General features: G+C 36.5%; 1 pseudogene; it reads right to left on the minus strand.

Annotated features, from left to right (window-relative positions):
• Nucleotides 1-2,112: 2,112 nt before the first annotated feature.
• LOC129679519 (small nucleolar RNA SNORA17) lies at nucleotides 2,113-2,227 on the minus strand (annotated as a pseudogene).
• Nucleotides 2,228-26,212: the final 23,985 nt, after the last annotated feature.

Below are 26,212 nucleotides of genomic sequence, written 5' to 3' on the forward strand. Positions count from 1 at the left end.
ATTGAATCTGTAGATTGCTTTTGGTAAGATGGCCATTTTTACTATATTAATCCTGCCAAGCCATGAGCATGGGAGATCTTTCCATCTTCTGATATCTTCTTCTAATTCTTTCTTCAGAAACTTGAAATTTTTTTCATACAAGTCTTTGACTTGCTTGGTTAGGGTTACACCTTTACTTGTATCTGAAATTAGTCAGTTGTTTCTATTAGACAACATTCAAAATATAAACTAGACTCTGAGATAAATTGTTTTTATATGTATAGTCAGTGAACTATCATATATTGAAAACAAGAAAACATTGCTAATTAAAATAACAGAGATAGTAAATAATTGAAGTGGGAAATAGTAAGACATGGAAAGGACAGGAGTTCCACAAGGAGAGCAACAGAACCAAAATATCTGGGCACAGGGGTCTTTTCTGAGACCGATACTCTAACCAAGGACCATTCATGGTTATAACCTAGAACTCCTGCTCAGATGTAGTCTATGGCAGCTCAGTATCCAAGTGGGTTCCTTTGTAAATGAAACAGGGACTGTCTCTAAGATGAACTGAGTGGCTGGCTCTTTGATCGCCTTCCCCTAAAGGGGGAGTAGCCTTACCAGGCCACAGAGGAAGACAATACAGCCAGTCCTGATGAGAACTGATAAGCTAGGGTCAGATAGAAGGGGAGGAGAACCTCCCCTTTCAGTGGACTTGGAGAGGGGAATGAGAGGAGATGAGGGAGGGTCAGATTGAAAGAGGATGAGGGAGGGGGCTACAGCTGGGATACAAAGTGAATAAACTGTAATTAATATAAAAAATAAAAACTTAATAAAAATAAAAATATTTAGAATTAACATAAAATTATTTAAGATTAAAATAAAGCAATAATAATCAAAGACAGTCTAGCATTTGACATAAAGTTATATTATTTTTAAAAATTAAAGAAATAATAGATAATATAAAAATTTCAAAAATAAACCTATGCATTGTCAAACAACAAACTTATGGCAATCTTGCAAAGGGAATTTATCAGAGAAATTATTGAGTTTTGTTTGATACACTGTGACTGAACTATTAAATATTTGTGTGTGGAAAAAAAAAACAATTCATGTCACACCATGGATAGATTGTTGAATATAGAGATTCAGTTAAATAAAAAGTATAAAGTATTATATATATATATATTTATAAAGTATAAAGTAGTTATATATATATAAACAAATTTATAAAATTTGTTTTATAATTTTTATAAAGTATACATACATATGTATGTATGTATACTTTTTTAACTTTTATATACTTTTATATATACTTTTATACGTTCTTTTTGAATTTCACATCAGGCACCCAATCCCACTTACTCCCCTCTTTTCATATCCTCCTTCCATCCTTGTAATCTTCCCCAAAACAAAGGGGAAAAATCTCCTGTGGAAGCTGTAGTATGTCACATGATTTACCTTTTTGTCCACACTTCTTTCCTTGGAAATGTCCATTGCAAGGAGTCATTGGTCTGGTATGAGGCCTCTGGCTTTTGCTACTCTGTCTTACTGGAACTTCACTGGGACTCTGCTCAGACATCCTATTGTTATCTTGTATCATAAAGATCCTTCAGATTTGGGTCTGTAGCTTTCATGCACTCCAACAATTCATTAATGAGGTAGCTGTTGGGTTGGGTCAACCCAAAGCTGTGAATCTAGGCCAGAGATATATTTGAGCTAGTCAGACTGCCAGCTCTCTCACAACCCCCTCAAGCAGGAATAGCACCTGCCAGGAACCCCATGGTAGCCCCAGGTGTCATCACTGACTACTCACATCAGGCTGTTTCTCACAGTCCTCAAGTCTCCAGTTCTGCCTCTCTTCGTTGTGTACATCCTTCTATGTTTCTTTCTCTTCCATTTCTGTACCCCTTACCTGCTTCTCTCAGTGGCACCCCAGGCCTCTGATGTCTGGAATCGTCTCAGGAGTGATCTCAGAGGTATTATGCCCTGCTTGTGCATTATGGCACAAGGCAAAGTTCATCTCGGGTGTGGTCTGCCCTCTCAGAACCGTGTGGCTTTGGACTCGTGGTTATCTTATGCTAGATACCTGTCCAGGCCATTCCGTGCCAGATGGACTGGCTTTTTTCAGGGAATGGTAAGCTAAAATTATTTAGTTGTTTACAGGTCAGAACAAGGAGCATAGATATAGCCTCTCTCCTACTGGGGCACATGTGATACAGCAGCCTCAACTGCAATGTCTCTAGGGTCAGGATAAAGTAGTTCCTTAAGTTCAGAAGGAAGCATCTGAAAATGATTTTGTAATCATGAATGAAGCAGCCATTTTATAGACAGTGAAGTATATGTTCTGATAAAATTTGTTTATTCATATATATATATATATATACATATGAATTAAAAAATATTTGCTCTTCAAAAGTCTTTTAAGAAATGCAAAGAAAAGACACTGTAAGAAAATAGTTTTGGGAATAGGAGGGGAGGAGGGATGAGGCTACAATGAGGATATAAAGTGAATGATAAAAAAATAGTTTTGGTATGTGAGTTAATAAACACTTGAGTCAGAAATACCCAGATGTGCCTCTTAAAAATCTTAAAAAGAAAACATATGAAGTAGATTTTTTAATGGGTAGAAAATCTGAATCCATAAATATACAAAAGACCTTTGCCTTCAGTAGTCACCAAATGCAAATTGAAAGTACAGTAGGAAATATTACATAGCTTTCAAAATAACTAAAGTTTGAAAGCTGATCATGACAGATACTGACAAGGTTTAAATATTTGGAACTCACATATGCTACTAAGGTTGTAAAAGGATACAGTCACTTTAGGAGAAAAAGGCTGATTTCTTCGGATTAACATCTAGTGGTGAATATTATAAAGTACAATATCAACCCTACAGTCAAAATCTGTCTGCTGGTGTTACCGGGGTGTAGGAGTAAAGTTATTATGTAATCCAAATGCTGACTTCTGTATCCTTCATAGCTGGTTGCAATTCTTACTGTGAGAATTTCCTGTCTCAATGATGTGAAAATAGCGCTTTCCAATTGTCTGCTTATAGGCCAATAAAGCAGATTACAGCCAATTGCTAAGCAGGGCAGAGAATAGGGCTGAACTTCCTGCCAGCTTGGAGAGGAGGAGTTAGAAGGGGAAGTAGGAAACTGAGGCAGGAGCAGAGGTCCTGGAGAGTGGAGGAAGGTTCAGCTGAGACAGAGAAAGCTGTAAGGTGCCTAAGTCTCAGTTTTACTCTGGAAGGAAGCTAGACTAATTTAGAGGGTTAAGAATTGAGTTAAAGTCTTTCCAATGCGCTCAGTAGACTCCTGTCAATGTTCAATGCGCATCCCATCTGTCTTTCTAAACGAGGATTGATAATCTTACCCCATGTCTGCTCTCTTGATTATCTTTTTTAGGTGTATAGATTTCATTATGTTTATCATATCTTATAGGTCTATATAAGTGAGTATATACCATGTTTGTCTTTCTCCTTCTGGGATATTTCACTCAGGATGATCTTTTCTAGATCCCACCATTTGCCTGCAAATTTCATGATTTCCTCCTTTTTGATTGCTGAGTAGTATTCCATTGTGTAAAAATACCACAATTTCTGTACCCATTCCTCCGTTGATGGACATCTGGGTTGTTTCCAGGTTCTGGCTATTACAAATAAAGCTGCTATAAACATGGTTGAGCAAATATCCCTTTTGTGTACTTGAGCAAACTTTGGGTATATACCTAGCAGTGGTATAGCTGGGTCTTGAGGAAGCACTATTCCTAATTGTCTTAGAAAGCACCAGATAGATTTCCAGAGTGGTTGTACCAGTTTACATTCCCACCAGCAGTGTTTTCAAAGCAAAGACTCATGACCAAACCTTTGGCAGAGTACAGGGAATCATAAGAAAGAAGGGGAGTTAGTCTGATGAGGAAAGGATAGGAGCTCCACAAGGACCAAAGATATCTGGGCACAGGGTCTTTTCTGAGACTGACATGCAACCAAGGACCATGTATGAATGTAACCTAGAACCTCTGCTCAGATGTAGCCTGTGGTAGCTCAGTAACCAATTGGTTTCCCATAGTGTGGGGAACAAGGACTATTTCTAACAGGAACTCAATGACTGGCTCTTTGGCCTCCCCACCCCCCAAGGGAGGAGCAGTCCTGTTAGGCCACAGAGGAGAGCTTTGCAGCCAGTCCTGAAGATACCAGATAAAACAGGATCAGATGAATGGGGAGGAGGTCCCCCCTATCAGTGGACTTGGCAAGGGGCATGGTGGAGATGAGGGAGGGAGGGAGGGACTGGGCGGGAATGAGGGATGGGGACACGGCTGGGGTACAGAGTTAATAAAATGTAACTGATAAGAAAAAAATAAAATACAAAAAAAAAAGAATTGAGTTAAAAGTCCTCAGGATTATGCCATGACACCTGTTAAACAAATAATATAATAGAGTCTCAATTATTTGAATGATAGCCAGGTTAAAGAGAGAAACTAAGAAACAAACACATTTGTATATAAATAACTTTCAGTGGTGTAACTGCTAAGGAAATAACCAATCTCTTTGACTTAATTTGAAGCCTCTTCTACAAGGGGAAATCCATGCCTGGTACTGTAAAGCTCTTATAAACCCTATGCCTGAGGCGGTCTTAGGCCTTATGTAGCAATTTAGTGTGCTTGTTTACCTAAGCTGTGGTTGTGCCAAGCTAATTTCTAACTGTTGCCATAGAAATGTTACTCTCAACCAAATTACAGAAGTTCTGTTTGCAATGAACAGTGGTTAATGCTAAGAATCATGGCTGCTCAAGGTGATGAGAATAAGTGATACCTGAATGCTTAGCTCCAGATAAAGAACTTAACGTCTTATCAAAGGCCCAGAGATCATCAGTAGCAGCATATAGAATATAAGATCCAGAAGATACAGAGAAGTGCTACGAAATGCTGTTTTCTGGGCATGGTACAGCCGGTGCATTTATGGCCTCATATCTGTTGTAGTTACCTTCTATAGGCCTTCACAGGACAGAGCCTAGTGACACTCAGTCAAAGAACATAGGGAAATTCATGGGGCCTTACCCCTTCCTATTAAGCTGGTGGATTCTGGGGAAATGGTAGTCACTGTCTTCAGTTGTATACCCACTGTGCAGTTCACAGACTCCTGGGCGTAATTCCAAACACGTGGTCACATACGGTCCTGGATCCTGCTTAAACTCCATTGGCCTCAAAATAAGCAAATAATTTGTAGATAGGAAGTTGTAGGAGGAGGAGGGAGAAGAGGATTGAAGGATAATAGAGTGGGTAAGGAGTTTATACTAGTTGGAATAAACTTTATACATGTTTAAAATTGTCAATAAACAGAATCAGTAAATTGAAAAAAAAAAAAAACCAAAAAACCAGGACTGCTCTAGCCAATCTTTTCTTAGGTATTTACTCAATAGAAAAAATTTTGTTCCAATAAAACAAAAAAAGTTCCAATGAAAACTGTACAATGTTACCCATATTCACTTTATTTTTGTTTTGTTTTGAGACAGGATCTCACTCTGTCGCTCTGGCTGTCCTAAAACTCACTGTGTAGACCAGGATGATCTCAAACTCATAGAGATTTGCCTGTCTCTGCCTCCAAGTGCTGGGTTTAAACGTGTGCATGACTATGCCAGGCTTCAGCTTTATTTGTAACAATTGAAATATCTGGTAACAATAGAAATAACAAGCAAATTATAGACTATCCAGATAATCACTGTCATTCATCACTGAGAGGGAGTGACTAACTAGCCAGCAAAATCAGGAATGAATCCCAAAATAACTAGTGATTAACAAATGAAGTGAATATGTATTGAAGTTTTCTATTGTATAAAACTTTTGAAGAGGTAAACCAATATATAATGGCAAGAAATACATCAGCTATTGTTTGGGTGTAAAGCGCCTGATAGGGGAAATGAGATTCCAAAGGGAACCCCATAAGGTAAGGTAACTTCCTTCAATTCTATTAGTCCCTCTTAGAATTGTTTTTTTTACTAAGTTAAATAACTTCTCTTTCTCTACTGAACTGAATGAAAACTTCCAGGGATTTGAAATATTGTTAAGCGCTTTCCTGAAAATCCACTTCCAGTTTTTATGACGGAAAGAAGCTCTTTTTCCATTTAAATTCAAAACATAAAACTTTCATGACCAAATTTTGAAGCATACTTATCTTATTCTTAGAAGCTAGAATTTTAATGTTTGGGATACTAAAGACTAATCTTAAAGTACTGAAAACATAATTACATAGTTACTAAGCAGACTTAAAACTATTTATAGTTAAATTGTGATCATTTTATACTACTAAACTATGCACAAGCTATCATAATATTAAAAGAAAAAGCAGTAAGGTAAGAATAAGCAAAGTGACTTTTTTTTTTCCCCATGGCATGTGTTCAGCAAAAAGATGAACTGGTTGTATCCTGAATAAAGGGCTGTGATGAAGCCATTAGTCAATGTGCTGGCCTTTTGGCTGATCAATGTTTATTACTTCCTTACCTGGTCACAATGATTTATTGTACAATTCTCACTTTTTATTATCTTGTCTCATGAATTTTTCAATAAGGGTTGACCATAATTCCTTAAAGTTGTGCTAACAATAAAACAAGGCTATTAGGATGGTTTTCTCTAGAGACAATTTAATGTTCATAATACCTGAATAATTTAAGTGATTTGCAGACTGTCAGTGACAGAGGAAACTCCACAAATAAACCCCAAATTGGAAATTTCATCTTTGAGTGAGAGAGCCTTGACATTTCATGGTGACATCAGTGAATTTATTGATGTTTGGAAACATAAGAGAAAATATGATGAAACAAGAAAGCCCCTATTTTATAATTGTACTCATGATGCAGTTCAGTTTTATTCACCTATATACTTTATAGAGGTTAAATAATAAAAGTCCTTCACAGGTATAATTTTAATGCAATATTTATTAGTTAATTAGCAAATATTTACAAAGGTACTATATAATACAAAAGAGTTGAGATAATAACAATGAAAAAAGTAGATAAAGTCCCTAAATAAAAGTGGCTGGTACATTCTAGAAGGTTAAAACCCTCATATATTTTTATCTTTGGGATAAGTAAATGCCTATATGTCCAACCATTCATCAATGTCTGACACATAGGGTCTCTTTTCTACTTAAATTTAGAATATCACATAATCATTTTCTTCAATACATTAATGTACTTTAATCTTTTGGATGGGAATCATGGTGATGTCACTACTTCAAATCGGAAGTCCTGATGCACAGTACTAAAGAGATTTTTTGGTAGGTAGGAATGTTCAAGAATATTGCAGGGAGAAAACAAACAATCAAAACCCTTTGGTATTCACAGAACAAAGAATGTTCTAGTCATTTTAAGTAATGTCAGCATTGCTCGAACTTGAGGCCATAAGTGCAAGAAAATAATTCATTTTTCAAACAGTGTTTTTTAGACTTGACAGGGCTATTGTACACATGAAATCATAGCTGCATGTACTAGACCTGCACCAGATCAACTCCACCAAAATCTTAGCATGGATGGGAGAGAGCCTTACAAAGTCACAACCTACCTGAGGAACTGAATGGCTACTATGCATAAGAGAGTCAGTTTCTTCAGAGGTCTGGTGGCCCCTAGAAGACTACCTGTGTTCCAGTAGATGCTTTTATATATACTCATATACACATTGGTCTTTTAGACATGTCTGTCTGCTTCTAAAATGATCATTAATATTTATTGATTCAGTGTAAATACCTGTATATCTCATTAATATAGAATTTTTGTTTTCATGTTGGATTTAAATTAAGGAATTGAATGAAATTAATTTTAATTGTTGGAATTATTTGATCTTTGCAATGCTGTCTTGATGTGTACATTTGGAAATTATATAAAGGCTTATAAATGTGTCCTGTGCAAGGGTAACAGTATCAGCTCTGATTCAACATATAGGGTTTTTTAAATTTTATTTATTTAATTTTCTTTTAGTCCTTGGAAAGATTAGTTGTGAGAAGTATCATCTTTATAAAAGAAGAAGGGGGCATTGATTATATTACAGTTCTTTCTAACATGTTCCTTCTAATGATAACAGTAGGCAAAGAAGAATAACTGATTTTATACTATCTAAAGTATTATCAGCTCAATAATATTTTCTTTTTTGTATTTTTAAAATAAGTGCCATATTACTTATTCCTGCATTTGGTTCTTTAAAAATAATTGCCCTTAAATATAAAAGGTATATTTTTTTCTGGCTACCTGAAGTGATTTATGGGAGAGATCACAAATCCCTGCTTGTGTCATAAGAAAGAAACACTGTATTTAAATATAATGTGCTAAGGGATGGAAAGAGTGCTCAATATGCAACAGTGAAAAGCTAAGAATGACCAACAAGGTTGAAGCCTTCTGGATTGAGAAAACTGAGTCACTTTTTTAAAAAGGCAATAGTGAAACCCCATCCATGAATTCAATAGGGCTCTTACATGAGACGAAATAGATACATTTTATTCACTAAATCCTCACTCAGCGCTGTTTGTCAAGCACTGGTTTAATAATGAGATATTTGACAATGACCAACCTATAATGATATGTTTTTGAAGCTTGTGTGTCAGTGATTTTAGGTGTCAAGATATACTATGAACAGACACAAATAAAAAAATGTAGGTGCACACGCTAAATCAAGTCTAAGTGTGTTAATACAGGGGAGTAAAGCAGGGTGGGAAGGGTGAGGAGGCAGGTTTGACATGCTGTCCCCACGGGGTTAGCACATCTCTGACATTAAAATGGAGACAGAAAGGAAAAAAAAATTTGAACTCCTGCACATAGAAGACTACTTGACATCTGTGGAACAAAAGGAAATTCCAGTTGGTCAGACAAACTGAAATGTATTGGACTGAATGGGACAGCTTAGGAAACAAGATGGGAGAGTCAGTGGGGAGAGGTGTCAGGTTGACTCTTAGGGGTCTGAAATTGTTATTATGTGGATTTTGATAGACTGCTTCTAAATGCTATTTAAATATAACTGTATTTAATATTAAAATAATGTGGAATCATCAACAAATAAAATGAATTTAAGGAAGTAAAATGAAAGAAAAACCCACCATAATCATTTACCTTATCTAAAGTTTAATGTTAAGGATCATTGTATTATTTGATTCAGCTTATCACTCCAACAAGTTTTGAATGAGAATGTTTTAGGATCATGAGTTCATTGAGTCTTTATTCCCAGGGGTGACATCATACACAGTAGGTTGGACCTCCCCACATCATTCATTAATCAAGAAAATGTTTTATAAGTAACCTTGGTGTAAACACTTTCTCGGTTGAAATTCTTTATTCTCAGGGGATCCTGGTTCATATCAAAAAGACAAAAAACTCCTAGCAGAGGGAGGAGAACACCAATCCACCCACACGCCCACAAAAAAAAAATTGACACAAAATTTACCCTGTCTACAAGATGTGCAGAGATAAAGATTGAGCAGATAGAGCAGAGATTGAGGGAATGTCCAGTCAACGCCTTGCCCAACCAAAGACCCACCTTATCAGAAAGTGCCAACTCCTGACACTATAAATGATACTCTGCTAAGGTTGAAGACAGAAATCTGACACAGTTATCTTCAAAGAGGCTCCACCCGGCAGCACCTCAAACAGATGCCAAGACTTATAGCCAAACATTGGATGATGCATAGGAAGTCTTATGGAAAACTGTGAGGAAAGAGAAAGATGACAGGAACTCCACAAGAAGACCAACAGGGCCAACTAACCAGGGCCCAGAGGGGCTTGTTGAGATGGAGGCTTCAACCAAGGACCATGCATGATATGGACCTAGTTCCCCTACCAGGATGTAGCAGATGGGCCAGCTCAGGCTTCATGTGGGTCCTCTAGGAAGGGAAGTGGGGAGTGCATCTGACAGAGACTCACTTGCCAGCTCTTTGATCACTTCCTCCTGGTGGGACTACCTTGCCAGGCCATAGGGGAAGAGGACATGTGCAGTCTTGATGCAACTTGATGAGCTGGGGTGTATATTAAAGGGAGCTCCCCTTCTCTGAGAAAAAGGGGAGGTGATTGGGAGCGGGGATGGGACTGGGAGAGGAGGAGGGATGGGGCTACAACAAGGATGTAAAACAAATAAATTTTTTTAAAAGAAGACAAAACAAAATAAAAAAGACTAGCCAGAACAAAAATCATAGAAATACTATATGCATTATATTCTGGGAGGAAAGTATTAAGCTAAATTTTACCTAGTTTTCACCAATGTTCTATTCATAGATGAAAAGATGTAAACTCTGTAGCCAAGGTTTTTACTTTATTATGCTGTATTCACTTACCAACATGCTTTCTATGTCTTGTGAATTAAATACCTTTTCTCAAATTTTTCTGTTGAAGCTGTAATCACTCACAAATGACATTAAGAGGCAGGCCTTTTAGATGGATTTATTTTTGCAAGGATTGATGGTGAGAAAGCCCTCACCATGGGATTGCTATCCTTAGAAGGATACATCAACACACTCTCTCCAGTTTTTGAAGACATAGGAAAAAGACATGTCTTTCTGTGTATCAGGAAGCAGGGCCCTTATCAAAGACAGAAGCTCACAGCTTCCAGATCCATGAAAAAAAATGTCTATTGTTAAGGCACCAGTTATATCATTTTGACCTAAGATAAGGTCTTCAATGCTTTCAACTCTGACATCTTGTACTAGTTATTAATCTATGATAACTGTATCTTATCTATTTCTCTTCACAATGCCTATAATTTATTTATTTATATTTTTATAATTTATTCAGTTTGTATTCCAGCTGTAGCTCCCTCTCTCATCCTCTCCTAATTCTACCTTCCCTCCGCTTCTCCTCTCATACCCCTCCACCAGTCCACTGATAGGGGAGGTCCTACTTCCCTTCCATCTGACCTTAGCCTATCAGGTTTCATCAGGAGTGGCTGCACTGTCTTCCTCTGTGGCTTGGTAAGGCTGCCCCACTCCCTCAGGGGGAGGTGATCAAAGAACCAGCCACTGAGTTCATGTCAGAGACAGCCCCTGTTTTCCTTACTAGGGAACCCACTTGGAGAACGAGCTGACATGGGCTACATTTGAGAAGGGGTTCTAGGTTATCTCCATGAATTTTCCTTGGCTGGAGTATCAGTCTCAGAAAATACCCCTAGGCCCAGAGTTTTTGACACTGAAGAAATCCAAACAATTATTAGGTCTTACTTCCAAAGCCTATAATTTCTTAATGAAAAGTTGTGCCTGTGCTACTTGGTATACATGTAATAAGAAATGTTACATATATTCTGAGGACTGATTACATTTTTTTTCTTGCTTGAGAGCAAGATGATGACTCCTGATCTCTTTTCATTATTATTATTAATTTGCATAGTGTTCGTAGGTGTCCTTTTGTTTCTGTCTTTTGGAGTTTCCTTTGTTGTAGTTTACCAACTTATTTTCAGTATCAAGGTATATTATGTTGTTAGTGTATTAAAACATTTATAACAGAAAGGGGATATTGTTCTTTATAATGGCATGGAATATTGTTTGGTATTGGTTCTGAAGCTCTATTAGGATTTCATTTGCTATATATATGTAATCTTTCATATATATATAATGGCCAATTTTATCTTTAAAAAGAAATTCTTTTAACATTTAGAAAGTTAACATTTTTAGTCTCTTCAATTTCCTACTTCCCCTTTAAATGTAATACTTTGTATATTTTATGACATTTGAAATAATTAATTAATGAACACTTCTGTTTTGTGAGGGCTAAAGATGGGATATGTCAGAAATAAAATCTGTATGTATGTATGTATCTATCTATCTATCTATATCTATCATCTAATATATATGTTATTTATATTATATATGTATACTGTATTTACTATATGTTATATGATACCTATGAGATAGATAGATAGATAGATGGATAGATAGATAGATAGATAGATAGATAGATAGATATAGTGATTATTAGATATATACATGGTAATTTCACTTTTTTTGCTAACTCTTTAAAAGTTACCAAGCCAGAAACTCCTAAATGTGGGAGAAATCTGAAAAGCTTAAATGCTAACTTTAATAATGGAAAATAAAAAGGAAAGAAGACACAGCCAAAGGAGAAATGTAAAAATTAACAATAATAAGGAGACGTGTCAACCAACTGTAACTTATTGTCCTATTTATAATCCAACTCAAACTAATACCAATAAGCACACAGACATATATTCATTAGAGAATTAGGTATATATGAATGATAACCTGTTACTTGACAATTTTCAGAAATTAATTTTGTTTTCAATAATAGTAGTATACATTGTTTTATTTTAAACTTTGGTTTTTTAAAAATATGTTTTGTGTGTGGTTCCTTTTCCTGAACGTGTATCTGTATACTGTGTGCATGCCTGGTGTTCACAGCAGCCTAAAGAAGATGTTGATTCCCTAGAAATTGGAGTTACAGAGAGTTGTAAGCTACCATGGGAGTGCTAAATCAAACTCAAGACCTCTGTAAGAACACAAAGTGCTAGTAACTGCTGAGCCATCCTTCCAAACACAATTGTTTTATTTTTCTCGAATAATTTTTTGCATGCTGTGTCTGTGTGTGTGTGTGTGTGTGTGTGTGTGTGTGTGTGTGTGTGTATGCATGGAGTGTATGCACATGTATGTGGAGGGGAGAGACTAACACATTTGCAGGCAGGGAGACCAAAGGATAGCATCTTGCTCTAATAATTCTTTTACCTTTTTTTTTTGAAATAGGGTTTCAAGCTGAGCCTGTTTAAACTAGACTGGCACCCAGAAATCTCTAGATAAACTCCTGTTTCCACAATCCTCTTTAAATTGGTTAGAGGTGAGCATGTTTTTAATATAGTTGCTGAGATCTGATCTCAGATACTTATGTGTGCATAGCAAGTGCTCTTCACCTCCCAGTCTACTCTGCTGCTTCCATGGACTTTTTTTTTATTAACCAAATATAGAAAACATTATAGACAAGTATTACCTCTAAGTTGTTTCTAAATAATGTGGATTGGATAGACAGAACAGGGAACACAGGACAAAAATTTGCTAATATTACTCTTGAAACTAGGGATATATAAGTGAATTCACTGGTTATTATACTAGCAATAATTGTGCATATTCAAAGTCACAAGCATTAGTTATTCTATTTTATGTAGAAAAAGAGGACATTGAATGTGCTCATTAGCATAGAGACTAGGGAGATAGTTCAGAGTTAACCTGTGTTAGAATCCTCATTTCACACATGTAAAAAGCCAGGCATGACAGCACACGCCTGTAACTAGCAATGAAAGTGAGGAGTGGCTGAGGCAGACAGGTTCCCAGAACTCCCTGATCAGTCAGTCTAGCAAAAACTTAACTATGCCCAAGTTTACTTTAGAAGACTTTAAAAAATTAAAATAACAATAAAGGTTAATGATAGAGGAATAAGAGGTATATACCTAAGGTTGACCTCTGGCATTCAAATACATACACACACCGCTGCATCCACAGTTGTATATACACACATATAATACATACATAAACACACACACAAAGAGTATATACATAGAAGCCTACATTTTCATGAAGAAGCACACTTCCTCGCCACAGAAATAACTTGTAAGGACAAAGCTCACAATCTTTGTAAGTACTGAGTATGGCCAGGATTCTATTACTTAAAATGATGGCCACTAAGAAGCAATAAATAAGGATCTTGTTTCTGCCATATGTGCTTGACCTCAAAGGGATTAAGTAACACAGATGAATAAGGGCAGGTGTTTTATGAGGAATCCCAGCTAACAACTGCAAAACTAATGGCATAATTAGGATAGCCACCATTTTACAATTAGAAAAAAACAACAACAACAACAACAAAAAAACAGTTGGCTTGAGTAAAAGGTCCTCAAATAATAACACCTATTAAGTGAAAGATTAATGATGTGCTCATAATGAAAATCTCTGGCTCCCTCTACCAATAATTGTTGATCAGTTTGTATTGTTAAAACAGAGACTTATAGACTTTATATTTTGTAATAGAAAAAATATAACTCTATAGAGAATTCCGAGATATTGGAATTCTTTCCTTATTAAGAAGTTGAGCACTGCAATCGAGTAAGGGAGGACACAGTTGTGAAATATAAATTCAAAAACAATGAGGAAACAACCTGGCAAATTCAGAATGTGCAGGAACACACATTATCTTGATTTCTTTTTAAGCAATAAGTGGCATTAAAAAAAAAAAACAAAACAAAACAGAAGACAAGGAGAATGATTTTATTCTGAAAGAGGCTGGCATTTTTAATCTGTCCATTCTATTAGTACACATCACTTAAATACTAATTTGAACAAACTAAGTAGGGAGGAAAATATATCACTACGTAATTAGAGAATTTGAATCTGGAAGCGAAATTAAACAACATTAAGCAATTTGTGTTGACCTTGCTCTGTGTGAAACAGCATTGAGATTATACAAAAAAAAGTCATTTTAAGATGTACATCTCAATATCTTTCAGTTAAGTAATGTTACATCTGATACTTACAATAAAATAATTCAGAAAAACCTCAAAGAATTACATTGAAGTAGGTAGGACATAAAAATATTGCTGGTTATGTGATTGGGTAATTGACAGGTAGAGGTGGTTTTAATATCCAATTTTGGATACAATTGATAATTTCTATAATGGAGTCTACAGAATAACCAGTCTATAACCTAGTGTAAGTTACACACAAACCATAGTAGCTGAGACACACTAAAGTCAGTCTTTAACACTTTGCTAATAAAGCCATTAATTGCTCGTGTACAACTCCCAAAACAATGCAAACGTATATATTCAGGGCTCTATGTTCCCTTTGAGAGACATTTGTGACTACCATCTTTACCATTTAGGAGTAGTTAAGGGAGAGAATAAATCCAAGTCGCCCTGTAGCAAGCAGTTTTAAACTTGACATTTGGTGATGAAAAATAGGCAGTCAGACTGTATGTGCTGAAAGTCTTTCAGGTTTTTTTCCCCTCCAAAATAAAGTCAGCTTATCTAAGCAAAATGAAAAGGGAATTATTCAATAACCTAAATGAACAAGTGAAAACCAGTGCATGCATTCATACACAGAATAGTAGAACACAGGTAAGTCATTGTGAGGCAAGCAATAAATAAATCTACTTGACCAGACTATTTCTTAAATAATAGAAAATTATTTCCCCAATTCCCAAAGTAAGTATTGTAAGAAGGCATGGAGACAGTTCAGGCTGTAGAATCAGAAATCCAGCTTGATAGATTTTACTGTCTCCTAGCTGAACGTGCCTTAAACACTACATCTTTATATGTACTAATAGGTACACCATTGTCTTGTGGTGATTAGTTAACAATTAAGGAATGTATTTACTGTAATGCTTAGCTCATCAGCCTTCCATGTCAGAGAACACATTTCTGTTTAAGATGTCTTTCAAAGACAAGATATATGATTTTGCTTGTTAGAAACAAATTCTTCTTTCCTCTGCCTACATGTTTTTATTTTTCTTTAGGAGTCTTCTCATTTTTTACTCTTTATGCTTGAATATATTCTCCCATGACACAAATAAATACACAAGTTGCAGGACTGACCAGTTATTCGTTATCTAGGCTATCAACAGGGTTTCCCACACTTTGTACTACTGAATTCTTTGTTGTATTGGACTGACAAATGCCTTGTAGAATGGTGAACTTTCTCCAGTCCTTTGTCCCACTAGATGCCAGTAGTGCACACAAGTTGAGGCATTGCCAAACATGTAAAACTGTACCTTGTTGACATCTATTGGACGAGTGACTGGCGTAAGGACTGGAGATATGACTCAGGTTGTTCCACTCAATTATTGAAATTACTGGGTAGGAGATGTGAAATTGCACTGACTTTGCCCAGCCAGGCAGTTATAAAGTTAGGATTACAATAGATTTCTTGTCACCAGCTGCCAAGGCTATTCCTGAAGCTGAAGGTTATTGCCCATTGATGGAGAAAGAGAGGAAATAATTAGTTCTAGTGATATTGTGTAAAAGCCTGTAATATCCATAGCTGAAGCAGTATATTCCTGGAAGTTTATTATCAATCAACATAGGGTCCCTTCAACTCTAAACTTCCTTTGGTCTGGAGTTGAAGCATTTGGAAGATGGAAACTGACTATTGAAATTGTTCAGCTGAACTGAAAATTCAGTCAGTAATCTACAAAACAATTTAGGATCAGCAGTTCTTAACATTTTCATGACAAAGATCTTTATCACATTTGAGTAAACTGTACAGTCTTTTTTTGAAAACATGCAGTTAATAATATTGTTTTGATATTTGATTTTGAGAGACTCAAGGACAGCTTCCATTAAGCTCTAAAGATTTAGGTCACACAATTTGGACCTAAAATAAAACCACCTGAACTTTTATTCATCATCTTACTGTCCTTCCTACCTATGAGAAAATAATTGGGTGGGTAAGCAAACAGCTATAGCAAAATGTGTTAGTCAGTCAGGTACACTTTCAAATGTTGTGGATAATAGGTAAGCATGCAAGAATAATTTCCCGTGCTATATTATAATAGTTCATGTATTCTGTCAAACCGCAACAAAGCTGCTCTCTGGGAAGCAATGGTATTTTGAGGTTCTGTTCCTAATGTTGTATATGATTAATAAGCATAAGGAAATTCAATTCAAACAAAGTGCTTTGCATATTAATACCCAGGACTACACATACAACATGGAAATGAGTTTTCAATGTGATAGTTACCAATGACTAAGTCTGCAAATGAATTATAATCACCAATGTGAAGCTGTTTTAAAGTTTCTATTTCAAGGCTTCTTGCCATTAAATAGTTTATTGAGGTGGAGGAAAAAGCTGCTCATGCAACATAGCCATGACCAAAGGATCTTTTCAACTTTTATTATTTCTATGTTATGAATATATTCACAGAGATAAATTTTGCTTCTCAATGTTGCCCAAAGATAAGTCAAAAGGGGGAAGAACATTGTTTATGAGAGATTACAGCCTCTTTGGTTTGAATATTTTGCTGTCCTTTTGACATTGATTTATCACAAATATTGCCGTCTTACTACTGGTTTCAATTGAAAAAAACAAACAAAACAAATTTTCAGGAAATCTAAATTTTGATCTTTGTATTTCTTGCCTAAATGGAATTTTGAGATGGTAGCATTTTTGTTTTATAATCCATTTTATAAAGAGCTGGGGTTACCTTTTCTCAGGTAGAATAGTTGTTCTACTTTCCAAGAAGTTTAAATAAACACTAGAAAATGTGTACTCCAAGTAATCAAAGTCCCATTGAGCAATCAAGAAATTTCTGGGCTGGATCTATGTGGAAGCATGACAGTCTCTAGCACTGAAACATATCTCTTGGAAATCTATGGTCAGTAAACCAATACAGTAACGGCATAAAAACAGACATATGGGCAAAGGGAATCAAATAGAGAGGCCGGCAATGAATGGCTTTTGACAAAGGTGCCAAGACCATATAGCAGGAAAAAAACCAGCCTCTTCAGAACTGATGCTCACAAGATATCCTTCCTTCTCACTGTACAATAATAATAATCATCATTATTATCATCTGTTATATGGCGGCAGAATATTCTGTAATAAAGATTCTGCATTATTCAATATAACCAACACAGGAAATCAATCCGAATGTTAATTACCGAATCAATGGATGAAAAAAGTGATATATATATATATATATATATATATATATATATATATATAATACATCACTTGAAATATATATAATATATTAGCATATTATTGAGTCATAAAAGACCAAAACACTGCCATTTACTGCATCACAGATGAAACTAGAGGTAATTATGTCAAGTGAAATAATAAACACAGAAATAGAAATACAATATTGTATTTAATTTTGAAAGCTAGTGAGTTAGTCTTAGAGAATAATAAAATATTGGTCAATAGAGTGAAGGTATTAGAGAAAGGAGTAGATAGAGCTTAAGAAAAAAATTAAAACACAGAATTGAAGATTTCTTTCCATTTTTCGTTATACAGCAGGATAAATATTGGTTGAAGCTTTATGACTCATTTCAAAATGCATATATAACTAGGAAATTCCCAACACAAAAATTATCAATGTTTGAGGCAACAGAATCACTCATTACCTAGACTTATACATAAGTATATATGCATTGAATTGCCATGGTATACCCCATAAATACGCAGGTCATGCCTCAATAATAACTCCCTGATGTAGCTTAAAACAGCACATTATTTCAGAGTGACATCTTCCCAGTCCTAGTGAAAGGAAGAGTGGTTCTTTCGGTGATCTTTTCAACACAACCTCTTTTCTGGAATACCTGTAATAGCTGTTTTAATTGAGGTGAAGGACTGAATGGCTCGGGAATGCCAACTGTGACATCAGAGAGCATCATGAAGTCTTTAAGTATGGCTCATTTTCTTGGCGTGAACCAGATGGATTTCTAGAAAAGACTTTTCATTCTTAAGTGAAGAACAACAGATTTGAACAATCACATTAGGAGGATATGTGCATTGCCCTCATTTCACAACGGTACTCAGAAAGTGGAACTCATTTCCCCTTTAGTTTGCAAAATACCACTGCTCAGTTGAGTTTCCAAATCCCATACTGCTAGATGACAAATGACTGCCTGTGTTTAGTCAGTAAAGCCCTAATGATTATGCCTTTGAGGCAAAGAGCTACTGCCATTACCCTTTTTGCTATCAGTTAGGGAGGTCATAATTTCTATGGCTCCAATTTTCTACAGAAGACAAACACCTTCTGAATGGCCTCAGCCTTGCACTTCAGATTGGGGAACAATTTTATAATGCTTCAGGGATATTGTGTTCACCGTGGGAAGCCTGGAGCAGCAGACCAGGCACACTGTGAGCTGACATCTGAGTCAGGGTTTGCCTGTTGTTAAATTCTATCTCCTTCAGTTCTGCCCATTTATACCTGTTTGGCTAGCACTGGGTATTGTAATAAACCTCAATAATTTAAACAAAAAGCACACAATTTCTCTAAGGTATGAGACAAATACCTTTGACTGCTCATTGCCTCCTTCAGGTTAGTGCTTCCAGAATGCAGGCTCAACCCACTCTGTTGTGATCTAGCCACTTTGAACAAAAGCAAGTCATTCCGTGTTCTGTCACTGCAATAAATATCTGACAAAATCACCTTGTGAAGAGAAAAGGGTTCTTTTGGCTCACAGTTTTGGAGATTCCAGTCCACAGATGTTTGGCTCTATTGCTTTTGGCTGTAGTTGCACATCAAGTGTAGGCACATGACACTCTTCAACCGTTCCCCTCATGGCTGGAAAGCTAGAGTGAGGAAGGAGTCAAGGGTCTCACAGTCCCTTATACACCTTCAGTAACTGAGAGGGTCTTCCATAAGCCCCACCTTTAAAAGTTCTCTACTGTCTAGCACAAGCAGTCTAAAGACCAAGCCTAAATGAACACATGAGCCCAAACTTTGTGGTTCTATTTAAAATAAAACCCATTACAGATGCCTTTCAAAGCAGGAGGTAGAAACAGAGCAGTTACAAGGTTTTTATTATGAATCACCTCAGAAGACAGAACTTTTCAGTCTTTTCTGAGTCTTTAACTAAAACTTAGCAATAGTCAGCTTAAAGGGAAAGATGGAAAATTTACTTTGAGTGTGTTTCCAAACAAACAAAATACAAAATAGATTGAATAACAAAGTAGCCAGTCTCTGGCACACTGTGTGAGCCCAGGAATACTTTGTCTCGGCCATGTTTTCTTCTTGCATAAAGTTTAAAACACTTGTTCCTACCAGGTTTGGAAACATTTACTTGCTTGTTGATAAAATACCATTGGTAACTAGTGTAACCAACAATGACATTTACTCCGTGATAAGAAAGACTTTTATTAATTCCTATTCTGTGCACATGTTCAACCAGAAATTCTCAGTTCAAAGTGTATGATTAGAATGAAGGACTCATCTACCCCAACTCTAGCTGGATTTAAAAATTCAGGGAATCTGAAGGTGGTAAATAACACAGGACATTGAAATTACAAAGATTTAAATAAAATGGAACAGAGAAGAGCAGCAAAAAGTACCACATTAAGGAGGAAGAATAATTTGTCAGAATTTTCTATTATCTGCTTATGATACGAATTGTGAAGATGTTACTTAAAAGAAGTTCGTTTTGTTTCCAGATTTTCTTCTTTCTTTTTTTAAGTAATTGTTTAAATTATAACACTTTATTTATTTTTTGAGAATTTCATATGTCTCCCTTAATTCCCGATCTGTTCATTCCCCCAGATGCTTTCCCACACATCCCCCTCTCAACATCATGTGTGTATGAAGGCAGTGTGCACAAAGCCCCAGTCTCGGTGGGTAGGTTCAGAGGCCCATCACTCCAGGCCTATTTTGTCTGAAAGACACTGTTTCCTTCCTGTCATTCATGACCTCTGGCACTTGTAATCTTTCCATCTCCTCTACTGAGGGGAGGAGTTTGATGAAGACAACCCAGTCCTAAATGATCCTTCTGATTTTATTTGTTTGAGTTGTAACTCTTTGTTATTTACCCTAGCTAAGAATTTTTATTTATGTTGTGAATCTTGTCAAAAAACCGGTCTCTCATTTTGCTAAACTCCAGTGTTGACTTTTGATTCCTGTTTCATTTATTTCTACTGTGATCTTTATTATTTCTTTCTCCTAATATGGAGTTCGGTTTGTTTTTATCTTTGTATTTCCTCGAGGGACAATAATAGAATGAGAACTTTGTGTGGGGTTGCCACTGTAGATAAGCATCATTTGCAGTTAATACCCCTCTGCTGGTGCTTTTGATGGCTCTCCCATGGATTCGGGTATGTGTGTTTCTGTATTCATTTGTTCTAATGTTAATCAAATTTCTTCTTGATTTTCTCTTTGATCCAATAATTGTCTAATGCAAGTCATTTACTATGCATACATTGATGTACTTTCCCTTTTCAATTGTTATTGAAAATAGGTTCTTTCATCTACTTGGCTCTCCCCTCCCTTTTTTGTCACTATTCATTTCTTGGTACTTTGCATGTTAGTCAGAAAGGACACTTTAAACTATTTCACTTTTTTAAAAAAAAGGTTGTGGGGCTTGTGCTTTATCACATGATGCACCTTTGAGAGTATTCCACGTGCTGATGAGAAAAATAGTCATTTGGTGACTGTTGGACAGAAGTTCTGTAATGCCTGCTAGGTTGACCGGTCAAGGGTACAACTTAATTCAACTTGTGATTTCTGTCTGAATGTCCAAATAATCGGTCTCTTGCTGAAAGTTGGGTTGAAGTTCAAAACCATTATTACTGGAAGTTATTTCTCCCTTCAAGTCTGTTAACATTTGCTTTGCATATTTGAGTGTTCCTCTGTAGGGTGCAAACACATTTAGTATATTTATTTACCCTTACTTTGCTCACTCCCTATCTTTCTGTAATGATTTTTACTTTTTAATTTTTTTTTGATTTTAATACAAAATCTGCTTTATTTGATGTACATGTGTTATTGTCTTCTTCTTTTAATATTCCACTTTCAGGGACCATCTTTCTAGCCTCTCAGCTTTATTTGATGACCTTACAAGGGAAGTAAGTTTTTCATACATGAAAGATAATATATTAATGCAGTTGATATGTGTGGTTTACATCCAATATTTAAAATATTGGGACAGTTTAAAATTTATTGTGTAGAGTTACTATAGAGTTACTACTATAGAGTTACTATTGTAGTGAGTTCTAAACCATCCTATGTCTTCTTTATGTATGAAGAACTCCCGTTAGCACTTCTTATAGACTGACTGGGTCTGGTGGACATTGTTTGTATAGCTTTGTATAGCTTTTGTTTAGAGAAGTTTTCTTTAGCTTTATAAATAATGAAGTTTCTGATGAGACTATTTTTTTTTACTTTAATAAACAAATGAGTTTATTTGGGTTTCCTTTTAAAATTTGTTCACTGTTTTTTGTTATTATTATTTACAATTTATTCGCTTTATGTCCCAGTTGTAGCTCCATCTCTCATCTCCTTCTGGTCACACCCTCTCTTCCTCTTCCTTCCCTATCCCTCTTCCCTGGTCCACTGATAGGGGGAAACCTTCTCCTCTACTGTCTGATCTTAACCTATCAGGTCCCATCAGGACAGTCTGGATCCTCTTCCTCCGTGGGCTGGCTAGGTTGCCCCACCAGGGAGAAGGGATCAAGGAACAGGCAATTGAGTTCATATCAGAGACTGTCTCTTCTCCCCTTGCTAGGGAACCCATGTGGAGACTGAGCTGTCTATGGACTACAGAGGAGACTATTCTTGAATGTTGTGCTTACAGTTCTGTGTATCCCCAGGAAACATCCTGTGATATACTGTCTAAAATTTAGGGTGGTGTTATCCAATATTCTTAGCTCTTGTGCTCATAGTTTGGTAAGTGAACAATTGTTCAATTTGGTGTGACATAACAGTATCTAGAGATTCTTTCTCACAGTATTCTCCTTCTCCTGGCAGAGTCTTCTAATTTTCTTCACTTGAAATACTTGAGATGACACCCAAAACATAAAACACTGGTAAGCACTGCCTCAGAGCTAAAATTCACTTTCTCTATTTCTCACTTACTTCCTATTTCTACCATTTCTGCCCTTTGGATGAAATGTATGTTTGGTCTTCTTAGTTGCTGACCTCACAGAAACTAAAACACTAGACTGTTTGGTTTCAAAATGGCAACTGAGACAAATTTAGTTTAACTGAGGTCTTAGAATTTTATCTAATTAAAATGTTGGGAATTTTATTTAGCCAAAACCAACTTGGGGCTAGAGAGATGGCTCAGCAGTCAAGAGCTCACAGTACTCTTGCAATGGACTTTGATTTGATTCCTAACACTTAAATTAGGAGGCTTATAATCGCTTTCAGTCCAGCTTGAAGGGATCGGATACCTCCTTCTGGCTTCCCCGGGTACTTAAATACTCCACATGTGGCATGTACAGACAGATAAATACTTCACATGTGGCAAGTACAGACACACACACACACACACACACACACACATACACACACACACTTATAAATATGAATCTTAAAAAAATAGACCTAATGTGTTTTTAATTCAAGCCAGTGTTTTCAAAGGTCTTTTGTTAATCAGAAAAGCATTTAACAATAGGTTCTTCTCTCCTGGGCAGGGTCTGTTCCTTGGTGGCTACTGACCTAGCTATGGGTTCCTTAGAGCAAGCTATCATCCTGCTCCACTTTGGCTTACATCTCAAAACTGTGCACTCTTTGCCTGCTTTAGAGGATTGGCACTGGTTTCTGGGACAGAATCATTGGAGAGACTGACATATTCATGTCATGCTCTCTCATAAGTAACCATGACACTGGTTACCTCAGTGGGTCAAATATAGAAAGTATTGGAACTAAGACCTGCTGTACAGTTGAGAGGAAGACATCCAAGCAGGAAATACTAAGACAGCTGATATTCCTTGAGAAGTTAAGACTCTGGAAGACATGTAAGATAACCTTGTATAATCTAACATCAACCTAAAAACTGAGGCCAGGAAGGGCTGAGGGCAAACACTTTTAACCCAGCTGTCTTAGTTAGAGTTTCTATTACTGTGACAAAAAACATCATGACCAAGAAGCAAGTTTGGGATGAAAGGGGTTTTTTTCAGCTACCCTTCCAGGTCATAGTCCATCAATGGAGGAAATCAGGACAGGATCTCAAGCAGGGTTGGAACTTGGAGGCAGGGGGACTGATGCAGAGGCCAAAAAGGAGTGCTGCTTACTGGCCTGCTTCCCCTGGCTTGTTCAGCCTGGTTTATTATAAAATATAGTGCCACCAGCCTAGGGATGGCACCACCCACAAAAGCCCGGGCCTATCGATCAGTAATTGAGAAAATGCCATACAGCTGTATCTCGTGGAGGCTTTCCCTCAACTGAGGCTCCTTTCTCTCTGATGACTACAGCTGTGTCAAGTTGACACTGCAAGCCAGCCAATGTGCCAGCACTTGGGAGACTGAGACAGAAGGCTGGAAAATTTAAGTCCAGCTTGCTCTAGGTCGTGAGTTCTAAATGACTATGGAGCCTATGATGAGACCATGTCAAAACAACAAAGACTGTATGCAATGAAATAGACAGAAAGCTAAGGACAAATAAGGAACTGGACAGGAACCCACCCCTAGAAGGTTAATGTGGCACTGTACGGCATGTCTGCCATTCTGCAACCACACCATGTTCCTTTTACTCCAGTGAACTCTGAATTCCTGCCAGTGTAGATGAATGGCTGCACGGCTTTCTGACACCTTTGTTTTTTATATTTCTCTAAGAATGTCCTCATAACCTCCTTTCTCCCTTGGTCATATCTATGGTATTGAATTAAATGCCTTGAAAGTTTTTAGGTCTTTAAGAGTTAATTCATATTCTTTTCATAAGGTCATATTTTATTGTGATGAGCTTTATTATAGTATTTTCTCTTTATCATTTATTATATCTTACATTCCTTGAGTTTGGGAGAAGTAAGCTTGTCATTGTGTCCTCCCAGTATTCTTTAAATACTTATATACATAGTAAACACTTAATAGCAATTGTCAGTAAATGAATAATAAATAAATATTATATTTTGTACATTAACCTTAGTAGGAAGTCTCTGTTTTGTTTTCCTGTTAAAAGTAAGGTATATACCAGATCTATTGCTCATTTATTTTGGCTCATTTCAAATCAACCTTGAACTCTTTGGAGATCTGTGTAAAGGTGACAGATAAATTAGTCTAAAACACCAAGGATTATGTAAAATGGTTTGACGATTATCTAACTTGAAGAAAGGGTAATGTCTTTGCTGTACCTTGCTTAGGACAGTATTTTTATCATTCCATATGATACATGTCTCATTTCTCAAAAGCTATTTCTTATCCTAGTCATGCAGAGTCTAAATAAATAGTGTTTATAAAAATATACTCAAATCTACAGATGAGAACTGCTGTGTAAATGGAAAAGCCTGAACTGTTATCTTAAGTCACTATGGGAAGTTTTGCGTCTGAAAAACATCAGTTTTCAAATTGAATTATGCTCCATTTTGTATTTCTAACTAGTGATTTAAACAGCATCTGGACCAGCAGGTTTCCACCAACTTAGAGCACTTGAATCCTAGATGCTGCCTCACCTTTCTATCTACAGAATTCTTTACAGAGATGAAAGGTTAATCACTATTGCCTTAATGATTTGTTGGTATTGATTTAAATGCTCCATTTGTTTCAGCCACATTTGTATGATTTTATGCTACAAAAGTTTCCATTAACCCTCTAAAGAGAGTACAGTTCCCTGCCCCAAATAATGCTTACAAATTTTCTAAGAAAAAGGAGAGGACCAAAAGAAAACTTAAAAAAATTTTTTTAAAGCACTTTGACAAAAGCTCCAACAGGAAGTTCAACAGGGTCAGTGAATCATCAACTTCCACACAAGGAATGAGGCTATAGATACATTGCAACCATTGGCTTATATTTTCAAAACACGATCTTCTATGCTATAATACCTACTTTAGAGCTGTGAGATATAGGAAAATGGAAATCCCCCTTATAATCTGCATATATATACCCAAGGAAATCCACAGGTATGACAATAATCAAATTCCTTAAATGTTTGTCATGTATCTTTTCACATTTATAATATAGACACAGTCACACACACAACACACATACATAGAGAGAGACTACTACAAGCATTTGGAGAGATTAAAAATTAGAATCACTTTATACATTAACTATTGTTTTAGTTAGTATTAAAGTAGAGAAAACTGCAAACCCTCTGAAAAGGTTTTAGAATTCCAAACATCACACAATTGTAGAAACTATCTGCACCTGGCAAAACCACACCACTGCTGGAGCATGAGGCAAATCATAGTCAGCTGCTGGGAAGCAGCTCCATGTCCCCACACCTGAAATTAAAATGAAAACATTCTTAAAATAATTTTGCGTTTTCTTGCCTAGAACAATAGGAACGAACCCTCCACTAGCCTCTTACTGGTAGGTAGGAACCTCAGCTTTCAGCTTTGTCTTTCATTTTCCCCTTCACTCCCTTATAGGTCTAACCTCTAACCTCTATTTTTCACTTACCCTAAAGTAGTACAACAGATATTCACCCTAAAATTCTTCAATTTTCAGAAAAGGGGACTTGCTCAAACTATGTAGAGTCTACAGAGCAGCTCACTCAGATGCCTGTTTTGGCCCCATCTGAAGAAGGCCAAGTACACGCAGGTCCCAGACAGCCTTCCTGAGTCAGGCACTCACCCCCATCTCTCTGCCTATAGGTGCCCATGTCATCCTTCCTTTGTC

This window comes from Psammomys obesus, unplaced genomic scaffold (assembly GCF_907164565.1).
Source record: "Psammomys obesus unplaced genomic scaffold, mPsaObe1.curated_primary_1811, whole genome shotgun sequence".
NCBI lineage: Eukaryota > Metazoa > Chordata > Mammalia > Rodentia > Muridae > Psammomys > Psammomys obesus.